Genomic DNA, 11,810 nt, shown 5'->3' on the forward strand with positions numbered 1-11,810 from the left:
GAATAGGATAATAGAAGGTTAAGTGGTAACGGGAAAATATATTCCTTATAAACATAAAAATATAATAAAATCAATATGATCAGAAAATACAAATACATTGAAATGGCGACGCTCAGTGTTGGAAGTGACCCGCCGAGATGTCTCAGTGGCTAAGGCGTTGTGGTGCTGAGCCAAAGGACGCGGGTTCGATTGCCGGCCGTGGTTGCCACTTCTCTGATGGTGGCAAAAAGCGAAAACGCCCTTGTGTTCGAGATTTCTGCGCACATTAAATATCCTCAGGTAGTCAATAATATTTTGCAGCCCTCCACTGCAGCGTGCATATCCCCCTGCGTTTCGTTGGCCCGTTATGCCTCATAATTAATCAAATAGTTTAGGAAGTGTATTATAAAACAATATTAAACCGAATAAAAACAACTGTTATAAACAGGAAAACGTTTTGCAGGGATGTCTAGATGTGGGGCCGAACTTGGAGAGAAATAGAATAAACAGTTATTGACAAGCGGAAGTGGTGCTATCAAGGCGGTCGCTCCGTATATGGCATCCCTATTGCGGAGTGCCCAAGCTGCTTCTTGCCATCCGTGTCCTATTTTCTTTCTACTGCTGATACAGCAGGCACGGAAAGAGCGGGAGTAAGTTTGGTGTTTGGTGGCCCTCGCATAGTATGTGAAAAAGGATGCCGGGTGTTGTACAGAGATCGCAAAAAGGAACGTTAGCGAATTGGGTGCAAAATTAGATAGGGGAAGGTACTTTAAGAACAGGAATTTGTCCGTTATCGCAAGAAATTGCTTCTTCATGTCTGTGTAACCGAAGATGAGGCGGCGGGCTTTTATTTCTGTGTACCCTCTAATGTATCCGGAAATCTGCGTGCCGGGGAATAGGTTGTATTGTGGCAGCTAAAGCGGTCTTTCTCAGGTAATGGCGCGGTGTCGGCCCGTGCAGGCAGCCGTTGAGCTGCCTGATACCGTCCAGATATCCATGCCCACAAACCCAAACGAAGTGCATTTCAGGTGGCTCTACAATGATTTTCAAAATGTTCCGTGCTCGTTTATAATTGTTCCCTTCGGGATAACTTTAACATGCCGCTTGCTGTTCATGCATTCTGATAAGATGCTCGGTGGTTGTGGTAACAAGGCCAATGGCATCTTGCTCTGCCGCTTCGGTTAATGTGGAGCGCACCGTCACAGCTGTCGTTTGCCGGTTTGCTTTGTGTTGCTGCTTTGTGTATTTTGATGCTTTGAATTTTGATGCTTATTTGATGCTTATTTTGATGCTTAGCTCTCGCCCTACGGCATGCTTTCTAATCAAGTTGGTGCCTATTTCATGTTATCGACAGCACTCCATTCTGCTGGCAAATAAGTAACCGTTCACGTGCCTTTTGGTCCTCGATGGTTGGCATCGCAAATCCCTGGTATCGGAAAACTGTCTTCCCCATAGGGGTTATTTTCAGTCGTACCAGTAGAGAGATGGGCGGACTTTCCGTTTGTCCTGCTAAAAAACATATATTGCCGATTTGAGAAACTTTCTTCGTTGACTCTTTTATGATATTCCTAAGGTGATTCCATAAGCCTGCCAAATGGTGTATTCAAGTTTTTCTCTCCTGTCTGGTTTGAAGAGTGAACTATTGATGTCTCGAAAGGAAAGAGTGCAGAAAGGCAACCCAAGACGCCGGTTGAAAAAAAAATACTTTAAATTACAGCACAGAACAATGGCTGCGGCTATTTTATTGAAACGCAAAACTGGTTTTTTTCTCTAAATTGTAATTTTTTGTCGGAGTTTTTCAATGTCTTCCGTGAAATCAGTTCCGCATTGAGCAGCTGTTATCAGCGTTATCTAATGAGAGACGCTGGGACTTCTACGCTGCTTATCATGTAAAAATATAAGCATTAAACAAAATGAATTTCGTAAAGCACACAGCCTAACTTGGTTAGCTTGCAGCGGAGTGTAATGTTCATGCCGTTATACTGCCTAGTACGTTTACGAGGTTTGTACTACATTGGTGTTACAATAAATATACGGGGAGCCTTTACACCAAAGTAGAAAGCAATAGTTCTTAATTAAATCTATGAATTCCAAGACCTTGTTGTGATGGCATACTCATTTAGAATCGAGCATTCTAACATGACAGCTTCCATGTTGCAAATATTTTTGGGCGTTTTTTTGTACTTTACGTTTACTTAATGTCTCAATTTTTGTTCCCGTATTATTCTCGCCTGCATAAAAAAGACACCAAGGTCTGCAGCAAGTTTTGTTTTGTTTTTCAAAGAAAAAAATTAGATTACCTGGTGATCTTCCCCCCGCAGATTGCATATTTTTCGCGTTGTATAACGCTGTTGTGCTTAAGCCCAGTTATAAAGAACGAGTAATATCACCCTTAAGCACTTTCTAAGAGTTTTGATATGAAATCATTGTGTAGAATCGACCATTACTGACTACACCTTTAAGTATTGCGGGTAAGCTCCACGGAGCTTCATAGATATTATACATAGCTTGCACGTGAGGTCACGCTCGAGCGCTCACGTGGCGGTAGCCATATTGGTGCAGTGGTGCCGGCATGGCGGCGTGAGAAGTTCGGGGAGCGCACGCGTTTGCTGCGGAGCTAGTCGCTTTTCGCGCTTTTCCTGCGGCATGCCGCTGGTAGCGAGCAAAAAACCTTTAAAGGCGACCTACCGCTCGGACCTTACGGGGCCTCCACACGTGCGGTATGCGGAAAAGGTGCGGCTGTGCGACCACGAGGACCCATTCATGCTACGACACGGCCGGCGATGTGGACTTGTTTCCGGAGATAAGTTACGGTGACATCCTCAACTACCTCGTGTTTTCTGCCAACTTCCTTACACTAGAAGAGATGAAGACATTCAAGTCTGCCGAAGCACATAATTACTTCACGAGCGGGTGGGTGAAGTCCCTGTCGGCTAAACAGCTACAAGACGACAAAGTGCTTCTACTGGGAGAGGTAAGCAGCCGGGATCTTCTTTACTATTTTATCGATTCGGAAATCTTGCACGGAATGTTCGAAATAGAAACGGTCGCGCTAGAACAACTCTTCGCTGTTGCCGGTTACGTTTTAAGACACGATAAACAGTGACGAGCTTTCGCGCAGAGATGTGGGAAAGAAAAACTTGTGGATTGCATTTTTTTCTCTCGCAGGTTAACCATTCGCAAAGGTTGCAGGACCAGCCTGTGCATGTGTGGATTTTGTGCCAGAAAAGCGTGGTCATGCTCACTGCTCATTGCACCTGTATGGCAGGAGCAGGTGAGGCCTGTTCTCATGTTGGAGCCTGCCTGTATGCAGTTGAAACAGGTGTGAAGATGAAAAACGCTACAAGCTGCACCTCAAAAACGAACATCTGGCTTCCTCCGTACGTGGAGAAGGTGGACTTCAAGAGACTAAAGGACATCGACTTCACTTCGTCGAAAGGGAAGAAGCGAAAACTGGACGACATCATTAACAGCAGCAGTTCAGCAGTGAACGAACAAAAAAAACGAATGAACTTCCAACCAGCAACCCAGGAGGAGCTTGGCGACCTGTACAGAGCATTTCATTTATTTATTTATTTCTATTTATTTCCAATACTGTTAGCCCTTGCGGGCTGTTACAGAGGCGGGAGGAAAATAATTTTCCACAAACATGTAACACCAGTTCCGCGATAGACAAGCAACGCATTCAGAGAACACACAATGACAGCTTACGCTCAAATGATTCAGTCGTGGGTGTGTCAATAAATACATCTGCATCAAGGTTGTTCCCCTCAACTATAGTTTTTACAAGAAAAGAAAATTTGAAGACATCAACGCGTGGCACATACGGCATCACAGCATGAGAGTGACCTGTTCGTGGCGACACTCACCCTGGGGGGTACAAGTATAGCCTGGAATCCAAGTTGAATTTATTATTATACAGTTGGTACAAGAATTTCAGCATAGCTATTTTTCTGCGCGCTGAGAGATCGGGCAAACCGGCACGAAATAATAGTGGAGATATAGACTGCGTTCTTTGGTACGCACCGAAGATAAACTTTGCGGCTAGCCTTTGAATCCGTTCCAATTTGTTTATCAAACCCACTTTGTGCGGATCCCACACTATACTAGCGTACTAATTGATTGGTACGCCTTGAGCTTGACCTCAGGTGTAGCATCTTTTAACTTTCGCCTTAACAGACCGGGTTTGCGTTCAGCAGATCCGCAGATGTTATGAATGTGCTCGTTCCAGTTCAAATTGTTCGCTATTGTGACCCCGAGATACTTAAGCTTACTGGCATGCTGAAGTGGAATATTATTTATTGTGTAAGTAAAAGGCAACGGGGTTTTCTTGCTAGATGCAGTCATGTAAGCCGATTTATCAAAATTAATTTTCGTGTCCCTTGTAACACACCAGTCGTAAATTTTTTGAAGGCTTTCCTTTACAGCACTTGATCGTGAACATTCTTGACGCGACAATAAATGAGGCCATCATCCGCAAATAGGCGTAGTTCAGTCTAAGAATCAATGTCATTAGCAATGTCATTAACATATAAAAGAAACAAAATTGGTCCTAAAAGCGACCCTTGCGGCACACCCGACAAAACCGGCAAAAAAGATGATCGTTCACCAACTATTTGGACATACTGTTTTCTATTGGTAAGGTACGCGTGAATCCATTTCACGATTTCCTTGCTAACTCCAAGTTTATATAATTTCTCAATAAGTTTAGTGTGACACACCCGATCAAAAGCCTTTGAAAAATCAATGGCTATTACATCGATTTGCTCCTTGTTGTTAATTGCAAGGCCGAACGCAATGGACACTTCAAAAAGCTTCGTTACTGTCGACAAGCGTCGGCGAAAACCATGCTGTTTTTCGTAGAACAAGTTGTTAGTTTCAATATATTCAACTAGATGTTTAGATATTATATGTTCTAACATACCTGCAGTACGCAATGACACCGCAAAAATTCTCAACAAGAAATGGGATATCCATTCGCAATAGCGCCTCAGGAACTGATTCGGTATTTCATCGGGACCACAAGATATTTTTTGTATCCAGTTTCAGGGACAACGCTACAATGCCATCTCGGGAAATGTCGATATCGTTAGTATCTACACACACTGACAAAGCATCAGTCGTATCTGAGGGGCGCCTATTACTGCTAGGTGTAAATACCGAATTAAACATACTGTTAAAAGCGTGAGCGATCAAATCTGGCCTACTAAAGACGCTTCCGTTTACCTTGATTTTATTAATGTCGCGCTTAGAATCCGAAAGTACGTCCAGAATGTTTGAGGCGAGTTTTGCATATAATCCACAAGCGTTGTCAAAAAAAAGGTCGCCTTTGCACTTTTTTGTTTCTTTCTGAGTTGCGTGCTGAGAGTAGCTATTTCTTCACTTCTCCTTGGCATCTTCTTACGCGCACGATTCAGTCGTCGCTTAAAATGAATGATGTCCCTAGTTACCCATGGGCTTTGGCCTTCTTAGGCACATATTTTTCTAAGCAGGCACGTACAACTGACCCAAAGTATTTCCAAAGACTATTTATATCATCTTCGACAGGGATATTATCAAGTGCGAATTCTAAGTAGCTGGTAACTGACGTGTCGTCAGCACGATTAAAATGATACACATGTACAGAGGGATTTCTTTCTAGTTGTATATTACCCATAGTTAAAGTTGCTACGACTGTTTTATGATCTGATATGCCATCCTGTATGTCGATATTACAAATGAAGGTTCCGTCTGTCAAGAAAAACAAATCTAGCGTAGAAATATTTTGTCCCTGTGTCCTGGTTGGTTCTTTGACCACCTGAACAAGGTTATGCTTTAGCATGATCTGTAACATTGTATCAGCGTTAGGCTTTTCAAATTATCCCGTAATTCTCGCATTCTAATCGACACCAGGTAAATTAAAGTCCCCTGCTAAAATAATTCTACTTCTGGCATTCCTTATAGTATTTAAATGCTGGTCAAAAGTATACAAAAACTCAACAGTGCTTCAGGGGTTCTATAGATAACGCCCACCATCAAAATGGTGGTATCAAGAAACAGTTTGCACCAAACACTGTCATGCCCGTCTATGGATGACACAGTTTCATATCTGAGTGGCTTCTTCACTAATAGTGCTACGCCACCACCTCGTGTTGCTCTATCTTTGCGGATCACACTGTAATTGCCTGTGAATACTTCCTCGTCCTTAATGTCACTGTGCAACCACGTTTCTGTTATGGCAATTAGCTCCGTGTCGTGAAGCAATGACAAGTATTCAAGTTTTTCTACCTTATTAACAATGCTTCGGGCATTTATGTTAAGTAATCTTATCTGTGGCTTGCGCGTCATTGAACTTTTTTGGAAGCAAGTGTCCGCTCGTTGCGCAGTCTCACGCACATGTTCTGTTCAAAATCCCATGTATAAGCAATGCTATTGATAAAAAGCTTATCGTGAACAAGGTTGACCTTTGCACCGGCGCCTTTCTCAGTCTGGGCCGATTTTCAAAGTAGCTTTCTTTTTTCAACTCTTTCCGGCGAGTAGTCATCAGAAACACTGATTTTTGTTCCTTTGAGTTTTCTGCAGTTCTTGAAGATTGCCACCTTTTCATTGAAATCGTACAATTTTAGTATAACAAGCTTATCACGCGACTGTTTCTTTTGACCAAGCCTATGTATTCTTTCAGCTGACGAGACCATGACGCTAAGTGTGTCGGAAAAGATATTTTTACAACCTCCTGCTCGATGTCTTCACGTGTTTCGTTTTCACTCTCGGGGACACCACATACAATAATATTATTCCGCCGTGCCCGGTCTTCCAACTCAATTAGTCGCTGCGGTTGATGCTGAACTGTTCGTGTAGCATCTTCAACTGTGCTTTCTAAAATTTCCACCCGAGCACATTGATTCATAATTGAGTGAGGCTTTCTTCCGAATTGGCAAGGCTGTTGTCCATTTGATTTTGCTCTTCCAAACTTTGTTCCAGCAATTCTTCCACAGTTGGACCAGGGTTCGTTTCTACGTCCCCAGAAAGCAAGACCTTCAGGTTCGACCATCACATGCTCAAAATATCAATACACTTCACAGGGAGCGGCAGCACCAACAGACAAAGGCAATTTGACCGCAATCGTGATACGGGAGAGTAATAACCAACCTGCAAAACAAGCCATGCATGGTCATGCGACATTGCCTCACAGGTGTCACACCTGCAGTATTTTTTGTGCTTCCAGAGTATTGCGAAAGCTTTCAGGAGCCTGTAAAAACACAGCCTGCCCACTTGAGGAAGCTGTATCTCGAAGAGAACTTGGAAGACAACCTCGACACGCTTTTGAAGAAGGCTGACGACTTTCTTGCCCCTTTTTCCATCAGGGACGACACAGTGAAGACAGTTGAGGCTGCAACAAGGCAACAACGTAACTCGCCAGACTGGTTCCTTTACCGTGGTTGCAGAGTGACTGCGTCAGTGATGAAAAGTGTGTGCCACACGAGTGTGCAGAGTCCTAGCTTATCACTGGTAAAATCGATTTGCTATCCTGAAAAAAATTCCCTCAGAGTTCCTGCCGTCATGTGGGGCTTAAAACATGAGCAAGATGCTTTCGAGGCTTACAAAGCCGAATAAGCTATAAAGCACCAGAACTTTGAGTGCCACAGGTATGGACTCCACCTGAGTGCTGCTTACCCGTTCATCGGCGCTACACCGGATGTCATCACCTCGTCCAGCTGCTGCGGGAGAGGTGTTGTGGAATTTAAGTGCCCATTTTTGCTAAGAGATGCTCAAGATATCACCAACAGCATTTCATGTCTGAGTTACACTGGTGGAAAACTTCAGCTTTTGGACAATCATGCGTACTACTACCAAGTTCAGACTCAGATGGCATTGTGCCATGTGGTTTTTTGCGACTTTGTGGTGTGGGGACCCAATGGGCTGCACATCGAGAGTGTAAGACGCAATGATCAGTTTTGCAGAAACATTTTTTCTTCGGCAAGACAGTTTTTCCAGAACGTCATTCTGCCCGAGTTGCTCAGCCGATACTACACGAGGCAAGACAGAAGTCGTCAAGAACAGCCAGCAAACACAGTAGAGTACTGCTTCTGTCCTGGACCGGACACAAGCAAGATGGTAGCTTGCGACAACGAGTCGTGCAGCTCCAAGTGGTTTCATTCCTCCTGTGTGGTACTGAAATGGGCACAAAAAGAGAAGAAATGATTTTGTCGCGCGTGCAAATAAGACAAGGACTAATGTCAGGTTTCCACAGTTTATTTCACCACAGCTCTGCCTGCCAGTGTGAAGCGACAGACTATCTTGAAGAAATTTACTAAAAGAGCACGCTAATGTTCCTTGTGACGGGAATGTAGAACGAGCTTGCAGTCCTAAAATAAAGGACCACGTAGAGCGACAGCGACAATTGTCGCTCAAGTGTAACTGAGTGGATCCGGTGGGCTAATACGAGCGACGAGCTGTTGCCGGTACCCCTTCATACACTGACTTCTTAATTAATTTCTTTCGAAACGAACACACTGCACATAACCGCCAGACAACGTTGAACACACGTAGCATCAGAATACAAAAATGTGTTGAAACTGCATTGTACAAAAATTGTATTACTGCCAACCTACAAACAACACCGAAGTAATGAATCTCAAGCAGTTGCACAAATTTGTAAATTCAAAGAGTTGTAAATGTAATGCACGACACACAGAATATGGTACGCCTGAAGCACACCAGCGCATAAGACCCAAACAAAAAGGTAAATGGTCACCTTGCCACTTTAGAGTCGTTGGCTGGCAAAAGAGCATTCTGCCGAGAATGCTGCTCTACACATTTCGAACAAAACAAACAGCAGAAACAGAACTAAAAAATTCGAGCGTAACCACGGTGGCACTGTAGAAATTTCAGTTTGTGTTGTAGTGTCACAACAAAGCAGTGCAATAATAATATACAGACGAGGTTTCTACAGCTGAAAACTAACTAGTGTCCAACTAATTTTCAAACGCACATTCGCATTGGATATATCTTCATTTCTGTGACTTGAACAATACCTTTGCTGCTGTTTGAAATCATAGTCGGTACAACATCTTCCATTGCGTTCAAATTATAAGTGAAATATCTGGGGTAAAAAAGTTTCTATTGATTATGAGGTTTAACGAGCCGACGCTACGCAGGCGATGAGGCACACCATATTGGAGATCTGCGGATTAATTTTGACCACCTGGCGATCTTTAACGTGCGCCGAAATCTCGTACACACGGGCCTTTTCGCTTAAAAAGAATGTTTGCAATCACAGCTGATGATTTAATGTCATTCGTCAACGGAAAGCACTTGCTCAATTAGCAGATTGTTTTAGTGATGCTACATTGAAGGGCACAGATTAGAAAGGGCACAGCAAACAGTAACAATTTTGTCAAGTGGAGTCAAATTATCTCCGGATTGGCAAACCACATAGTCGATGGGCAGCGTGGCTATCGGGATTACATACTCATTTCTGATCAGCCCGATCACCCTCTCGACATGAATCCTGACATTGGCTAGTTTCCTGGTGCTTAGCACGTCTGCTGCCGACAGTTGCTTCTTCCCTTGGTGAACGCTGGCACGTGAAGTCTCGCACAGTAGAAGCCCACACTTTCAGACACACTGAACCCTCGGTCTGCAAGAACTACGTCACCCGGAAGTAAGTTGTCCAAAAGACCGCAGTGCTCTGTTATGTGTCTATCGCTAGCACGCCCTCCCCAGCCTTCAGAGATGAAGTTAACAATGCCTTGAGGTGCAATTCCAATCAAATACTTTGCCGTATTGCTGCCTTTGTACTGTTTCCATGTCTCACTTCGGGGCAAATATGATGAAGGCATTTCAATCTTTATCTCAAAACAGTCAATGATGACTGCAACATTCCCCAAAAGAATCGCGGAAGGTTTGAGGCATTGTGCGTTGCAAAACACTTCTAGGCGGCCACAATATCTGAGACTTAAGGCGGCAGTAGGCAGCATGCAGCCATTTGTCGAGTATGCGCGACACTGTGGCCTCTGACACGTTAAACCTAAGAGCAAGGTCAGTGATGTGCAAATTTAGCTTTAGCTTCATCAAGAAAAGCAGGAGCTCCTGAAACTTCAGCAAGCTGTTGTTAGCGTTATGCGACACAAACCCCGCTACAACGTTGAACGGTGCGTAAAGGATCTGAAAATTCGCCATGCCAGTGGAGTACACAACTTTGGTGTCGCTACATTTCAAGGCATCTTCAGTCAGCTCCACCAGCTTGTTTTCATTTCGCGCAGCGTAGAGGCGCTCGTTTAGGGATAAGCACTCCATCTCCATTGCTTCAGTGTCACTCATTGTCAGGTCTGTCTGGACTGCCATCCCTGGAACAAAATTAGGTTGTTGCATGGATGATCAAGCAGCGCGAAAAATTCACTTGAGATGCGGAAAGGAGTTGTTGGCGACGGGACTGGAGATTCAACATCTGAGGTACTCCGCCAGATAAAAAAAATTTCTCTCCACTTTTGGCACGCTTGGTTTCAAACCACGACGAAGAAAGTAGAGAACACGGACTAGCGCTAGTCCTGTGTTATCTAATTTTGTCCCGTTTTTATCGCGCTACTTAACCATGTTTCACAGTTCGAACCAACAAGCCCACATTTACGTGTTGACGAAAAAACGCTCACCTGTGTCGTCACTGTTCTCTACCCCGACTGCGTCTTCCGCTGGCACCGGCGACGACGAAGAAACGGCAGCTGCGTCCGGATGCGTCGCCTGTGTTGTTGCCATTGCCTCGGCTCTATGCTCGGCGTCAGCTGCACGGGCCTGGTTCCGTCGTCTATTTGCGTGAGCGTGGCGTTCGGGATCTCCCTGTTTCGCGCTGTAGCCGAGTAACCGCGTCGGGGCCCAGTCGGGGTCCGCCTCCTCCCACAGCTGTGACGGTCTGCCTACGGACGCAAGGGCATGTTTAAAAACGAGATTCTCCGTAGTGCTTCCAAGTCTCACAGATAAATAATTATCGCGCACACGCCGATGGCTTACCTTTTACAAAGTGTGCGCCACAAACCCGTATGCCAATCCTCTTGGTGTTGAGATCGGCGTGGTTATTCGCGCCAGCCACAGACTGCGTCGTCTCACACATAGCTCTTTCGTGTGGTCGCCCTGATGCTCGATTACCTTCGGAAGGCGAGAAAAGTTTTTGTTTGTTGATTTGGTCCAACATGTACGGTTCGAGCATCCAACAATTGTACAGATCACCATTGCGACGCGCTGGCGGTGGATGCACGATCGCTACTGCTGACTGCAACACTGCACCAGCTTGGCGGAATGGTATCCCAGGGTTCCTCGCAGTGACGTCAGTGCAAGCCATGTATATTTGGCTGCACCCGAGCTCCGCATTGACATATGTAGCTGCATTCTTTGTTTTCGACGTGGCAGTACGGATTCCCAAGCATCGTCTTCAGCACGATACTTCACTTGTGTTTTTCATCGACGAAAAGCTGTCTCTGTAAAATGCTTCACAAACGCTTGGTTGCTCTTTATAAGCTCCTCAAGCTAATGCCAATTCCAGCAAAGACGCGAGTCCTAAATCAATACTAACCAAAAACGTCATTTCCCTAATTACGATAAAATACAATACATGTTGCAGCACGAAGGCAAAGCGCGACTTCGTATAGTGCATGCACTACTACGTCATCATTCATGCACAGTAACCTACAGTTACTACAGGCTGTTGTAACCATGCAACGGTTCCAGTTCATTGTCGTTGACTCCCTACAGTGTTCTGCGTAAGTTCTATTACGTGTTTTTGTGTTCTTTATTTTCTATGGATTCACTGACTCGCTGGTGGTAGATAACACTTTATGGAGTTTAGTAGCAAGCTGTGA

General features: G+C 44.5%; 1 pseudogene; it reads right to left on the bottom strand.

Annotated features, from left to right (window-relative positions):
- Positions 1 to 7,199: 7,199 nt before the first annotated feature.
- On the bottom strand, positions 7,200 to 11,184 carry LOC144148490 (uncharacterized; annotated as a pseudogene).
- Positions 11,185 to 11,810: the final 626 nt, after the last annotated feature.

This window comes from Haemaphysalis longicornis, unplaced genomic scaffold (assembly GCF_048455015.1).
Source record: "Haemaphysalis longicornis isolate Haplotype H1 unplaced genomic scaffold, Haemaphysalis longicornis Haplotype H1 scaffold_8, whole genome shotgun sequence".
Lineage (NCBI taxonomy): Eukaryota > Metazoa > Arthropoda > Arachnida > Ixodida > Ixodidae > Haemaphysalis > Haemaphysalis longicornis.